Consider the following 15,273-nt stretch of genomic DNA (forward strand, 5'->3'; position numbering starts at 1 on the left):
CAACAGACGTAAGAGAACTACAAAGTGATGACAAAGTTTTGTCTGTGTATTTCAGAAGGAGATCATAAGAGATTTTAGATTTTGTGCTCGGGAAACTGCAACGATAAAGCTGGCAATAAAATATTGTTAGCTCGTAACTGGCGGCTTACATCGTTGTTTGAATTATTTATTACTCATTTCAAAACAAAGCATTTCAATTCTATCAAGTTTGTAACGTGTAATGTGGAATAATTGTAATTTATTTTTTGATCGTTTTACACCTTTTTTCACTGTAGGAAATGCCTAAGGTAGTAATTCAAATGGTTCAAAAGGATCTAACCACTATGGAACTTAACATCTGATGTTATCAGTCCCCTAGACTTACAACTACTTAAACCTAACTAACCTAAGAATATCACACACCACACACATCCATGCCCGAGGCGGGATTCGAACCTGCGACCGTAGCCTCGCCTCGACTTGAAACTTGTTGCGTGGTCGAACGAGTCTCGTTTCAAATTGCATCGATCGGATGGACGTGTACGGGTATGGAGACAACCTCATGAATCCATGGATCCTAGATGTCAGCAGGGGACTGTTCAAGCTGTTGGAGGCTCTTTAATGTTGAGGGGCGTGTGCAGTTGGAATGATATTGGACCCCTGATACGACTCTGACAGGTGACACTTACGTAAAAATTCAGTCTGTTCACCTGCATCTATTCGTATCCATTGTGCATTCCGACGGACTTGGGCCATTGCAGCAGGACAATGCGACACCCCACACGTCCAGAATTGCTAAACAGAGGCTCAAGGAACACTCTTCTCAGTTTAAACACTCCCGGTGGTCACCAAACTCCATAACCATGAACATTATTGAGCATATCTGGGATGCCTGCAGAAGAGATCTCCACCCCCTCGTACTGTTACGGATTTATGGACAGCCTTGCAGGATTCATGGTGGCATTTCCCTCTAGCACTACTTCAGACATTAGTCGAGTCCATGCCACATCGTGTTGCGGCACTTTCGCGTGCTTGCGGGGGTCCTACACGAAATTGTACAGGTGTACCAGTTTCATTGGCTCTAGGCTATGAGGATCTGTAACACAATGATCTCATGTATAATTACTACTAGTTCCATTGCTATGCAATTATCTTGTATACCGGATCAAAAGATCTCGAATAAATAAATAAATATGAAACTGATACACTTAACGAAGGTTCTTAGTCGTTACGTGAAGGTTAATTACCTTTCAGTGCGTAATTTGTATGTAATGATGAAATATGCTTTGTAGATTAACATTCTCTGACTCGACAAATTTGGGAATTTCATAGACGCCAGAATCCAAAAGAACGGAGGTTGCGTTTTCCAGGTTCGCATTTTTTGCATTATCAGTGTGCTTCATTTCTATTTTTAGTAGTTTGTTGAGTAGCTACACATACCCCAACACTTCTTCTGTTCAGATGTCAGACTAGTCAGTTGTGCTTTTAAATCGCGTGAATATTCTTCCAGTTTTCATACATACTTTTCATACACAAATCTTACATTTTAGTTTACTTCCAATGTATAGTATCTTATTCTGTACAGAAATATGGTCGGAGGCTTTTTATCTAATACGTGGCGTACAGGGCAACACATCTCGAGTTTTTATTCAAATCTTCAGAAGTTACAGCAGATATTATTGCACATAAATCGCTTCACAGTATAGCCTCAAACACTTCACAATCAAACACCTATGGGCCCCAGCTGCCTGTCGTCTGATGAAAAGCGCAAAGATTCCCAACGAAGGCGGGTAGCAATGCGCTTTAAACACGGCCTCCGTTTCCAGGGCCACGCGAAGTGGCCGCGAAGCTTAAGGAGCCATGTCACGGATTACGTGGTCCCATCCGCCGGAGGTTCGAGTCCTCCCTCGGGCATGGGTGCGTGTGTTGTTCTTAGCATAAGTAAGTTTAAGTAGTGTGTAAGTGTAGGGAACGATGACCTCAGCAGTTTAGCTCCTTAGGAATTCACACACATCTGATCATTTTTTTTTTCCATTTCCAGAAAATGACGCATGCTAAAATGCGCTTGCATTGCTCCACTGTCGAAAAATTATGCACATGCGTAAAACTGAACACAAAAAGGCATCATGTGGACGCATCTTTAGCATATTAACCAAAAATGGTTCAAATGGCTCTAAGCACTATGGGACTTAGCATCTGAGGTCATCAGTCGCCTAGACTTAGAACTACCTAAACTTAACTAACCTAAGGACATCACACACATCCATGCCCGAGGCAGGCTTCGAACCTGCGACTGTAGCAGCAGCGCGGTTCCCGACTGAAGCGCCTAGAACCGCTCGGCCACAGCGGCCGGCATTAACGGTCCAGTACAGTTCAGTTGATGATTGAACGATTATTGGTGTTTCACATTGTATGCATAGAGATTATCAGTGGCTATTAGAAATATTACCCTCTCAGCTAAACCAGGAAATATACGGAACTTTGCTACAGCACTGTTAAAGTGAAATGTTGTAAACGCGATTTTTCAAGTAGAACTAATAAGTAAGCTGATTAATGTAGGTAAAATTCGAAGCATAATTTATGGTGCTGTTCGCTTAATGGATGAAGTGTAGGGGCTTGTAATACAACACAAAAATATACGCAACGTGATAGATTCTCTTACTCCTGTAGAAGACAGCCCATCTGAACAAAAATCTATGTGAGGTCTGGAATACTGCTCGATTTCTTCAGCCACCGAGAGGGTCTTACTGTTTTGGTGGGAGAGTGGTTAAATACGTTTCTCCGAGTCTTCAGTTTACATACCTTTTACGTTTGTGGTTATTGTACGCATTATTCGAGTGAATGACCGCTTGTGTTAACCTTGTAAGAGTAACAGATATAAACGCCTCAGATGTCATCACTACAGCTTTTTACTCTGCTGACCTAATTCTTCATTGGGTACCCAAATTGTGAGATTCTGAATTTATACCATTGGTGTAAGGAATACGAATGTGCAGTGTTTTCAAAAATGTCTCAATAGCAAAATTTTCTGTCCTGAGGAATACTTCACCTGTCGATTCCACGTTTTGCCTTTTTTTTTAACATAAATACGGTGATAGCGTACCATTTTCTCAAATATATGAGGCAATAATATGAACCATTTCCGGTACACTTGGTTAGTGTCACCAGCCTGCATAGATGTTTTTCTTTCTTTTTACAATTTAATCTCCTAATAGTTAACTGTCTAAATATATAACAGGCTACTTCATGAACGAGACAGATGACTACTGAGAACGAAGGGACAAGTTTTGTATACAACAAAACCTCAACGTGATAATGCGTGCACAAGGCAGAAATTCTTTCAGTGTTCCCTAATATAACCAAAAAAGCATGTATCATTCAAATATGTTTACGTAACATTCCTAAGTACTGGTAGGTCCTAAATTAAGTTAATCTACAATTCTATTTAAACACCATTGACATGTATCTGATCTGATTATTACACAGGTCTGTCCAAAAATAATTTTTGATACTTGTTTGATATTTGATAACTGAATTTTATGTATTTTTCAGCGCTGATTTCAAAAATGCAATCCATTTTTTTCTATCACGTCAGGTTTTCTCACAAAAAAGTGAGTATTTATCGTATAATAACATAATTTAAACAATTTATCACATTTTTCCTACGTTATGAAACTTTTTTTATAAATAATGTTCTAAACTACATTTCCAGTACACTTCCATTTCTCTTTAAGCTCATAAGTCCTTATAATAACGCTTTCACTTTCTGTCGAAGCTTCTTTTATTGCTTTTCCGGCTGTGGACTCGTTGAGGATCTTCTCTTCTCATCATCCAGCAGTAGTCCGCTATCGTGTTGATGTTCCATGTTCCTTGATATATTCTTTCCATTTCTTTGAAGTCTTGGTGTAATCTTTCGCCCTGATCTTCACTTACATCACCAAGGTTTGCAGGGAAGTAGTCAAGATGTGATGACTGGAGAAAATTATTTTTAATGGTCATGTTACAGCCCAGCTTCTTAAAGTTGTCGAGCATGTCTGCGACGAGTTTCTTACAGTTTGGATCTCTTTTGTTTCCTAGGAAACCGGTAACAAATAATTTAAAATATGTCCATGCTGCATTTTTTTTTGATTCCATTATGTCCAGAAAGTTGGGATCTGTCATTAGTCTTCTAATGTCTGGTCTGAGAAAGGTTGCTTCCTTTAGCTTTGCCTCGGATAAACCAGGAAACTGTCCACAAAGATATCTGAAACACTCCCCTTCTTTTGGCAATGCCTCAACGAATTGTTTCGCCAGCCCCAACTTAATGTAAAGTGGTGAAAGTAACACCTTTTTGGGATCCATAAGGCCTTTCCTCTAAACATTTTTAACCCCTACCTCTAAGATTTTTCTCAAGGGAAAGCCTTTTTTTATGTAGTGTTGCTTTCTGTCTCCACTGTTCCGTTCACAGAGAAAGCAAGGGAACTTTGTGTAGCCACTTTGTTGACCAAGCAGCATTTAAATCACTTGTAAATCACCACATAGTGTCCACTTGTGGTCTAAATAGCAGAGTTTGCTTAAAACCAGTTCAAGGGTTTCGTAACATTGTTTTAAGTGAACCGGGTGTCCAACTGGTATATAAGCATACTTATTGCCATTGTGTAGAAGTACTGCTTTAAGGCCTCTTTTTGAAGAATCAATAAAAAGTCTCCACTCATTAGGAGCATATTCTATTTTGAAACGTGTCATAATCCCAGGAACATCACAGCAAAACACAAGGTCATCTTTTTGTGAAATGAAAGATACAAACTCCTTTTCCCTCGATCAATACCAAGAAAAAGGATGTATCCGGAGCCAACATATGTTTATCTTTCAATCTAGATCCTAACACGTCTGCCGATTCCTAATAAAGGCCCAGGTCTCTAACTAAATCGTTCAGTTCAGATTGTGAGAATGGAATGGGATCGGTTGTGCCAGGATCGTAGCAATCTCTGTCTTCTTCACTATCACCTTCGTGAGCCAATGGCTCGTGATCATCTGTATCATCCAAAGAGTCTGGAGATGAGGGTACTGGTACTTGAGGACCATGAGGAAGAGGGCGAGTGATTGAATGTTAAAGTAAGAAATATCCTTTTTGTTTTTCAAATTGAAACCTCGTACGTTGCAAGAACAAAAATAGCAGTCATCACTATGATTTTTGGGCTCCCTCCAAACCATTGGTATTCCAAAACCTAAGGACTGCTTTTCACTTTGAAACCATTGCCTCAGTTAAACACACACTGAAATAAGTTTGTGTGGGGCCCAGGGGTTATCTTGATCGCCTCATTTTATATCAAACTAAGCGAAATATACTTCTTCAACAAAATCAGTAATGTTTCTTTGTTGCTTTTTAGTGGTACAGTTACCACAAGTGTAGCAGCAGCAATCTGGCGAGTTTATACATCCTCTGGTAGCCATTGTCCCTAAAACAACAGCACAACACAAGAAAACAGTCAGTGCTTTAAAGCACAACATGTCAACATGTCAGCAGCACCTAGTGTAGGGGTACTGTGAACTGAAGGACAACAGCAGAAATTCAGTGCTTCGTGATGGCGGAGAAAGGGGTAGCGCGACAGACAAGATCTGACATGAAAATACTGCTCGTTTCCCCTAATTACTCTTTATTTAGTTGTATCTAGTATAAAACCGGCTAAATAACAGTTTTTGGAGATCCTAAAACCCAAAATTCAAACTCACTAGAGGGCTGAAATATCGAAAAAAGCTATAACTAGACAAGCAGTTTGTGAAACAACTGAACGTGATGGAATTTATTCTAAATTTTTCCCGAAATCATCACTGGAAACACTATAAAAATCACTAAATAAATTTAAAACAATACTTATGTCGTAGACCTGTGCTATTGTAAAAACCTGTATTGATTCCAAATACGCCTCCGTGAAATGCTCAAATCTCCATACTTGTCTGAAGGGTAAATATTCCATTGTACAATGTTCCTGTATAAAGCTGATGTGCCCAATACTTTGCAGAAAATTTTTCCAAGTCAGTGGCCAAAGAATAGTTTAAGAAAATGCAATTGGACAAACATCTTTTTCACTTAACAATGTCACAAAGCTTAGTACCGCCAAATTATACAAGGTTCTTTGTAGTCGTAATTTGATAAGATACCTTAGACGAGATTGATCTGTGATACAGCACTGGTACTTTTTCATTAATGATGCCGCTAAGCATTAGGGATATGGTGTTCCTCGAGAAGATGGTCAACTATTTTCCATTTCAGATCAGCTACAATACTCAAATACTTTAGTAAGTGTAAAATCTCTAAAAAATATTAACATGTTGCATACTCTTTACAATACTTCGTTTCTTTCCATAATGTGTACGAGATGAAACACAGTGAGTTTTTCCTCACAGTAATGTCACAAAATATAAAGCACATTTTTTGAGAAGTTTGGAGATATGCTACATCCTGCATTATTGCTGACATGAATTTCCTGTACTGTCCAAAATTAAAACAATGTATTCTTACGAAATTATACACAGCTGTGTTATTTCTGGCCAGCGGTAACAGAATGGAAATACTGTTAACTTGAATAACGCCCTCTCTGGAAGTATCACCGGGTTATACGACCTTTAACTGGAGTCCAGAACACGGTTACCAATGGGCTGCGTCCATCTTCTCTGTTGCCTCCCAGAGTTTGCTTTCATTTGCTGATTCAACAGCATTACTTTATGTTCCCTGCCACGTTCCCCATGTGTGTGAGCTCTTAACCACCTGGCTTCATGCCGAGGTATATGCTCATTTCCGCTTCCTAAGCACACCACTCCTGGCCTGGTGAATTGCAGCGAGTTTCTCGCACTTCGCACGCACGTTGGAGGCAGTGTCTTCATCTACACAGACAGTTCCAAAACGGACCATGCATTTCTACTTGGCGATGAACCTTTTTAATATCAGCTTCTTGACCAAAGCTAGATTTTTGCAGTGGAGCTCTACACCCTTTATCAGGCCATGCAGTCAATACATACAGCGATACAGACTTCTAAATTGTGTCACCTGCTCAGATTCTCTCAGTGCCCTTCAGAGTCTTCGCACGCTGTACTCAGTCCACCCTTTAGTAGCACTGGATCTAAGCATGACTCCGCTCGCTTACCGTGGGGGACAGCCATTGTGGTGTTGCTTTGGGTTCCTGGTCACGTCACCGCGCCAGGGAACAAGGCTTCTGATGCCACTGCAAAGGCTCCAGGCTCCAAATCTCATCCCTCGGCCTGCTAGTCATTCTGTTCCCTCTGATTATCTTTGTGTTGCTGTCTGTCGGCATGTACGAGATATGACAATAAAGCAATGAGAATGATTTTCTTTGCACGATGTGGCGACCCTGCAGGCTTCTGTAGGCACAATATCTTTGACCTTGGTCTATAAGCTGCTTCTAGTCCAAGTGGCACATCGATGCAACTGCTCAGTTGTGAGTTGTGCTGTAATAAGTTAACACGTGTTTCCATCTCTTGTCACAGAAATGGAACCCCATAACATTGCGCAATGGTATGCCATTTCTTTTTGTGTTAAATTGGTTGAAGACGCGATGACAACTTACAGTAAGCTTCAGAAGGCTTTTGGAGAGGAGGTTATGTCAAGAGCTCAAGTTTTTCGTTGGCTTAAATATTTAGTGGTGGCAGAAAGAATGTTGAAGACGAAGGCTGCACTGGACGACCATCAACCGCACGGACCGATGTCAATTTGGCCAGGTGCATGAACTGATACGATCTGATCGAAGATTATCCATGAAAATGATTGCAGAAGAACTGAACATCAATCGAGAAACGGTTCCTCTAACAATAACTGAAGATTTTGGTATGGATTCAGCATCACGATAATGCACCATCCCATATTGCTCTGTCAGTACAGAAATTTTTAATCTCAAAATAAATTTCAGTACTACCACAGCCACCTTATTCACCAGACATCACTCTGTGCGACATTTTTCAATTTCCAAGAGTCAAAACGGCGGTCAAGCGACACCATTTTCAAACAACACAAGATGTCCCAAAATCTGTGACGAAGGTCTTGGTGGATATTACAGAAGATGAGTTCCCCAAACGTTACCATCAATGGCAGAAGCGCTGGAAAGTGTGTGCAATTAGTAGGGAACTACTTTGAAGGAGACAACACTTAACTAAAACGGTAAGCAACATTTTTTTCTCATCAGTCTCATTACTTTATTGTCGCACCTCGTAGTTTCACTTTGGAGAGCACAAAGGTCTTCTCTCCAGGGGCACAAACTCCGGGACATTAAACCTCTCCCAATAGCATGATCAACTTTCTCTCGGCCCTCATGTCATGAGGAGGTCACTCTAGCCCAGCTGCGTGTAGGACGCTGTCGTTTTTGTCACCGCTATTTATTAAGTGGCGACACTCTCCCACTCTATTCCTACTACTCTCAACTCTTTGTTGGTGCGCTACTTACTGATCCTGTGCCCATTTTTAACTGTTTACATTTTCGTCTATGTTTGCCATCTACTTTGTCAGATGTTCTAGCGGATGACACGCATTATGTAGATCTCGTCGAACTCTCTTACATTTTATTTGCCCCAGTGTGGCCTCCCCACCCCTCCATCACCCACCCAAGGGGACCTCCGCCATCTCAACCATGTTCCAAGAAATGTTCCCTAGGGACTGTCTTGTTCTCAGCTGCTCCGCTTTTAAAATTGTTGATTGGGTTTTTGACTTTCTCACTTCAGGTTCTTTGTCTTTTCTTACATAGTGATACTGTCACTTATGATCTTAGCAGTTTTGCACCCTAAAGCACCACCAACCCATCTCCACTCTCTCATCTGCATTTAACAGTGGCATTCCTGTTGCACTCACAATGTTCCTGCCCTTGCTTTAATTTCACAGAAGGTTGTTTTGACTTTTCTGTGTGCTAGTCCTTCCAAGAGCCATTTCTGTTTTGATTTCTTCATATTTCCCTGAATGTATTTTTATTTCCTTCTTTCGTTGGTTAGCTGAACTATTTCTTCTGTTACCCAATGTTTCTCCTCAGTTATCTTTGTTATTCATATGTTTGTGCATCCAATATATGTGGTTACCCCTGTTAGTGATGTCCACTCCTCTTCAGCTAATCTGCTTTCCCTGATATTCCTTTTCGCAGTGTCCACATCATTGGAGATTTTCCAACAGTCTCATCATTCCTCAGTACTTCAGTACCCCACTTCTATCTGCAATGATTCCTCTGTACGATTCTCTTTAACTTCAGTCTTCTCTTCTGACTCTATATCTGCTCCTGTTTACGCATTACAATCGAATATCTGATTTCGGAATCTCTGCTAGACCACCATGTAATCTAACTGAAATATTCCAGTATCTCCCGGCCTTTTCCACATTAACCTTCTCCCCCGTGATTCACATATAGAATATTAGCTTTTCCTTCGTGAAATTTGTTGCAGAACCCAATGAGCCTTTCTCCTCTTTCTTTCCTATTACCAAGCCCATATTCTCCCATAGTCCTTTGTTCTACTCGTTTTCCTACAGCTGCATTTCAATCCCACTTGACTATTCGTTCATCATGTCCCTTTAAGTACTGAATAACCTGTTGAATATCCACATACACTTTCTCTGTCTCACCTTGTGCTTGCAATGTTGGCGTGTATATCTGAACTATTGTTGTCACTGTCGATGCTGGTGAGAACAAACCTATCACTAAACTGATCATAGTGACACACTCTTTGCCCTACTTTCCTATTGATAACGAGTCCTACTCCCTTTTACCATTATCCGCTTCACTTAATATTCCCCTACACTCGTCTGACCAGAAGCCCATGACTTCTTTCCATTTCACTGCACTGTCTCCCACTATATCTAGATCAAGCCTTACAAGGAGAGGTGTCTCGCATTAGGACTGGCTTGATGAAACCATCTGTGTGGTGATATAGCTTTGAGTGCCAGGCATCCCATTTTAGTCATTAGTCCTGGTGGGTCCTTGTTCTTCGTTTGTAATAGATGGAAAGAGAAATTCATAAATTTTCGTGATGTTTCAGAGACATAAAGTTGATGTTGGGGCATACAGTGGCAGTCTATCGTAGTGGCTAGAATACAAGGTTAAAGAATATAGTTATAGGCTCGAATCTCATTATGTTTTTAAATAGTTGTCGACATTCGTTTGATAGTCCGTTTTATTCAGTTACTTAGCTTACACTCAACTTTAAAAAATTCTAATCATATTCAGTAAAAGGCGATCATCATAATCGCTTCATTTTTCCTGCCTGTTTTCTTATTTTCATTTGGAATCGTTGTGCATGTGGTTTTATTACTTTTGTTTATCTGTCCCAACATCTAAATATTCGAATAGCCAATCTGTCGGTTAAAAAACGAAATGGGAAATAGTCTATTTATATTGACAGTGTAGTTGTGCCATTAATGTATTTTTAGTTACATAGAATATACACATTTTTTGGATCGTTATTGAACTTTCCGTTACATACAATTGGCACATTTTTTGGCTAGTAATCGACATACAAATATTAAAAATACAAATTCATATTGCACTGTGGACATAATAACACAGATTAAAAATAAAACCAAAGCAGAGATTTTAATTAACTGTGCAAAATGACGGATAGAAATAACAAACGCAGTAACATGGACGAAAATATAAGATGATCAAATAGAAGCAGTTAAATGGAAGCTAATACGAAAAAGTAATTGAAATCATCTACACAAAGATAGCAAATAAAATATAAGAGTAAATGCAAAATTTAATACAATGATTAAAACGATGTGTCAAAGGACTAAAATTTTTAAAGAAAATACAATAAAATCAATTAACTGGATGAAAGCAGTGATCAAAGTTACTTGTACACCTATTTAAAAATAAAAAAGAATTTCATTCCTTTAGTCGCCAAATGGAATCAAATTTTTCTATTTCTTTTTAAATGGATAGTGAAATGACTTTGATGATTATATTCATTCAATTACTTGATTTAAGTGTATCTTTTTTAATATACTATCACTTTCAAAATTCTGATATTCCATGCCCTAATTTTTAGAACGCCACCCTTTCGTTGGTTATTCAGTCTTTTTCTCATAGTCACCTCCATTTTGGTAATCTGAATGGGGGACTAGTCCGGAATCTTTTCCCAGGGGAGAGATCATGATGATACTTTTCAATTATATGCCGTTTGTCCTGAGAATTCACATTACTTATCCTTAATGCAGTGGTTTCCTTTGTATTCTGCTGATAATAGCTGATTATTCCGCCTTTTAATTGCAGTTTCCCACCCCAAGGCAAGATATTGCCCTGAACCTCTGTGCGCTTCTTAGCCTGTTTGACAAGGCCATTAGCAGGTAAGGGTGACTTCTTATGCTGGAAGACTTCAGCCGCCATTGCTGATGATTTTTATTCAAAATTTATGGAGTGGCAAGATTAGAACCCAGGCCGCAGAAACTTTTGATTTTTAGTCAGAGGCACTATCCACACCCCATGGGTAGGTTTCATTACAAAGACAATATGGCCATTGGAGTGTAGTATTCATTCTCAAACTCAAACCTCAAGTAAACTTACTATACATCCATTTCCTAAAGGCAGCAGTATACAAAGACAATACAGCCACTGGAGTGGAATATTCATTCCCAAAGTCAAATCTCAAGTAAAGTTACTATAGGTCCATTTTCTAAAGGCAATAGTGTTTACAAAACACAATCATTAATGTAAATAAACAGGCTACTGCGAAGCCAGAGAATGTGTTAAATAAATTGAACAACTATAATTGGATCCACAACAGAAATAACAAAAACAAACTGATTGCTCTACATGAAAACAAATAATCTACATATCCCAAACAAAGCCTGGTGCTCATCTGAAAAGCATTAAATGATGACAATGTTATACCTGCCACTAAATGAGTAAAGAAATTTTGAAGTACATTGTGCACTAAGAACGTAATAAAAGCTTGAATACTACACAACTGGAATATTGCGAATAACTTTCCCTAAACATGTGGAATACAGAAGGCATTTAACAATATGATTCAGCCTGCCATGTGCAGTCTTAGACATAGACCGCCAGCTGGCCGCCATAGAGACCAAGTCGGTGTCGTTCACTTAAAGTGGCCGATATAACCGGCCACCCTTCAGAATTCTAAGTCGGGCCATATGGACGATCTGGCAACACTGTAGGATGCCGAAGTGTTTGGAGGATGTACTGTCTTTCTTCACGAGCTGTTATAGAGCTGTACCTGCTCGAGGTCTAGTGACAGTCCAACTTTGGCAGCAGTTGCGTGCAGACCACCGCTGCGAGCTTCAGACGTCTCGTTTGCTTGCGGTGAGTCTGAGCGCTTGCTGCGCTTTATGCTGTGGTGTTTGTTTTTGTGCGATTCTCAGAATATGGAGGTGTGAGTCGGCTAAGCAGAGCAGACACCTTCGATTGGCACTCTTTTAAACCGAACTCTTACAAATTTGAATATTTTCTTGTAGTAGCTATGAAGATAGGTTGTGATGGTTTACTTAATATTTATGTCTCGATCGTGAGTACTGTTGTGTATGTCACATTGCCAAATGCTGATCTTCGTGGTAAAATGGTCGAATCTAATGAAAGAACTTTCAGGTTTAAGCACTCTGACAGAAAGTTTAGTGAAGTTAGTGTAACATTTGCCGGTTTCTGGTATAACAACAGCAATGATTTTCGAATTGCCATTGGAAGCCCCAGACCAGCAAAAGAAATGCAGCAGTATCGTCTTATGAGATAGAGCTCAGAAATGTTAAAGAAAATTGTTGGAGGTCTCATAACTTTCCAGTGCTGAATGATATCAGACAACTTAAAGTGGACTCAAAGAAACATATCCTGTCTTACAATAACGTTTGTGGCTATCGAGCCATCGTCATGGATGAAGGACAGCATAGAAGGTGTGCGAGGTGTGGCTCAATGGGTCACGTGCGTGCCAATGTATACATTGGCGTGCTGCCCAGATACCGGCCAACGAAGCTGTTAGACCTGCAGCTACATCCTCTGTGCCGATAAAATACGTGGTGTCAGCCCCTGGACTCCCATCTGCGCCCCCGTCATGGTCACTCGTCAAGTTGATAATGCTAATGATAACGGTATTCCAAGGAAGTCACTGGAGTAGAGGAGGTAATTCCAGCCACACTGCAACCGACCGAACACTACAAGGAAGCCATAAACGAGCCAGTTCCGAAAATCTCTCCGAAATCGGACGCACCGTCTGCTGACGGCAACATCACTGAGTCTGAACAGGATTCTGCAGCAGAAGAGTCTGCAAGCTCAACGAATTGCTGAGTATATTGTTCCATTGATGCACGGAAAGATCAAACAGGTAGCCCAGAAATTAAATGAAAGTTCACAGGAAACTTCCAATCGTGCTCAGTTTGCACCTGTTAACACACCAGCCGGTGGTAGAGCACCCATTCCTAACAAAGGAAGCAGAACAAGACACAAGTGCAGCTCCCGATAAATGTTCTGCAGAGATCCGTCCAACAACCGTGGGGAGACAAGAACACAGGAGATTTGGCAATGAGAGAAACCCCTCTAACTTCCGGAGGGGCACTGTCAGTCTCCTCTCAGGAACGGTTACCTCTCCGAGACTCAGTAACAGTAAGCGGATATGTATCTGATACTGACAGCCTTCACACTGGCTGCGTGTGATGAAAGATTTGAATGTATAAAAATGTAGTAAATTATGAACTCATCTAAGCCTACAGAATTGCAATTCTGAACAACAGCAGCATACACAGTTCACTGAAATTAAATATCCCCAAAGACTTTCTGTATGTGGCAAAAACTTAGATTATACTACTACAAGAAGTAACGTCGCACTATACAATATCTTTGGAAATACCACTGTCATTAATGGTGCAAGTAGAAGTGGATCTGCGACAGTGATACTTTCGGAGGAGGACGGTGTAATATTCAATCACGTTGAAAAATTCAAAAATAATAGCGGGATCCCTCGTACTGCCTACTCCCTCCGGATTCTTCATAAATACACATTAAAAAAAGTTTTGAATCACCTCGGTTACGAGAGTTCCGGAACCTGTACAGCAAATTCTAATAGAGATCAACATAATCAACATTTCCACCCCTTTTATTGCTCATGACATCCACACATTGCGTGTTGTACCATCATACAGCGAGACCTTCAGAGGTGCTGTAAACACCGGTATCTCTAATACCCAGTAGCACGTCCTCTTCCATTGATGCATGCCTGTATTCGTCGCGGCATACTAACCACAAGTTCATCAGGGCACTGTTGGTCCAGATTGTCCCACTCCTCAAAGGCGATTCGGCGTAGGTTCCTCAGAGTGGTTGGTGGACCACGTCGTCCATAAACAGCCCTTTTCAATCAATCCCAGGCATGTTCGATAGGATTCATGTCTGGAGAACATGCTGGCCACTCAAGTCGACTGATGTCGTTATCCTGAAGGAAGTCATCCATAAGATGTGCACAATGAGGGCGCGAATTGTCGTCCATGAAGACGAATCCCTCACCAATATGCTGCCGATATGGTTGCACTATCGGTCGGAGGATGGCATTCACGTATCGTACAACTGTTATGGCGCCGTCTATGATCACCAGCGCCGTACGTCGGCCCCACGTAATGCCACCTCAAAACAGCAGGGAACGTCCAACTTGCTGCACTCGCTGGACAATGCGTTCAGCATGATCGAGTTACCTCCAAACATGTATCCGACGACTGTCTGGTTGAAACCACATGCGTCACTCAACGGTAAAGAGAACGTGATGCCAGTCCTGAGCGGTCCATTCAGCATGTTGTTGGACCTATCTGTACCGCTCTGAAAGCTGTCGTGTTTGCAAAGATGGACCCTACCACAGACGTCGGGAGTGAAGTTAAGCATCATGCAGCCTATTGCGCACATTTGGAGTCGTAAAACTTCGTCCTGAGGCTGCACGAACAGCATTATTCAACATCGTGGCGTTGCTGTCAGGATTCCCCCGAGCCATATCTGTAGATAGCGGTCATCCACTGCAGTAGTATCCCTTTGGTGGCTTGAACGAGGCATGTCATCGACAGTTCCTGTCCCTCTGTATCTCCTCCACGTCCGAACAACATCGCTTTGGTTCACTCTGAGACCTCTGGACACTTCTCTTGTTGAGAGCAATTCCTGTCACAATGTAACAATGCGGACGCGATCGAACCGCGGTATTGACCGTCTAGACATGGTTGACCTACAGAAAACACGAGCGGTTTCCCTCTTTCCTGGTGGAATGACTGGAAATGATCGGCTGTCGGACCCCAACCGTCTAATAGGCGCTGCAGATGCACGTTTGTTTCCATCATTGCGCGGGTTTAGT

The sequence above is a fragment of the Schistocerca americana genome, chromosome 6, assembly GCF_021461395.2.
Source record: "Schistocerca americana isolate TAMUIC-IGC-003095 chromosome 6, iqSchAmer2.1, whole genome shotgun sequence".
Taxonomy (NCBI): Eukaryota; Metazoa; Arthropoda; class Insecta; order Orthoptera; family Acrididae; genus Schistocerca; species Schistocerca americana.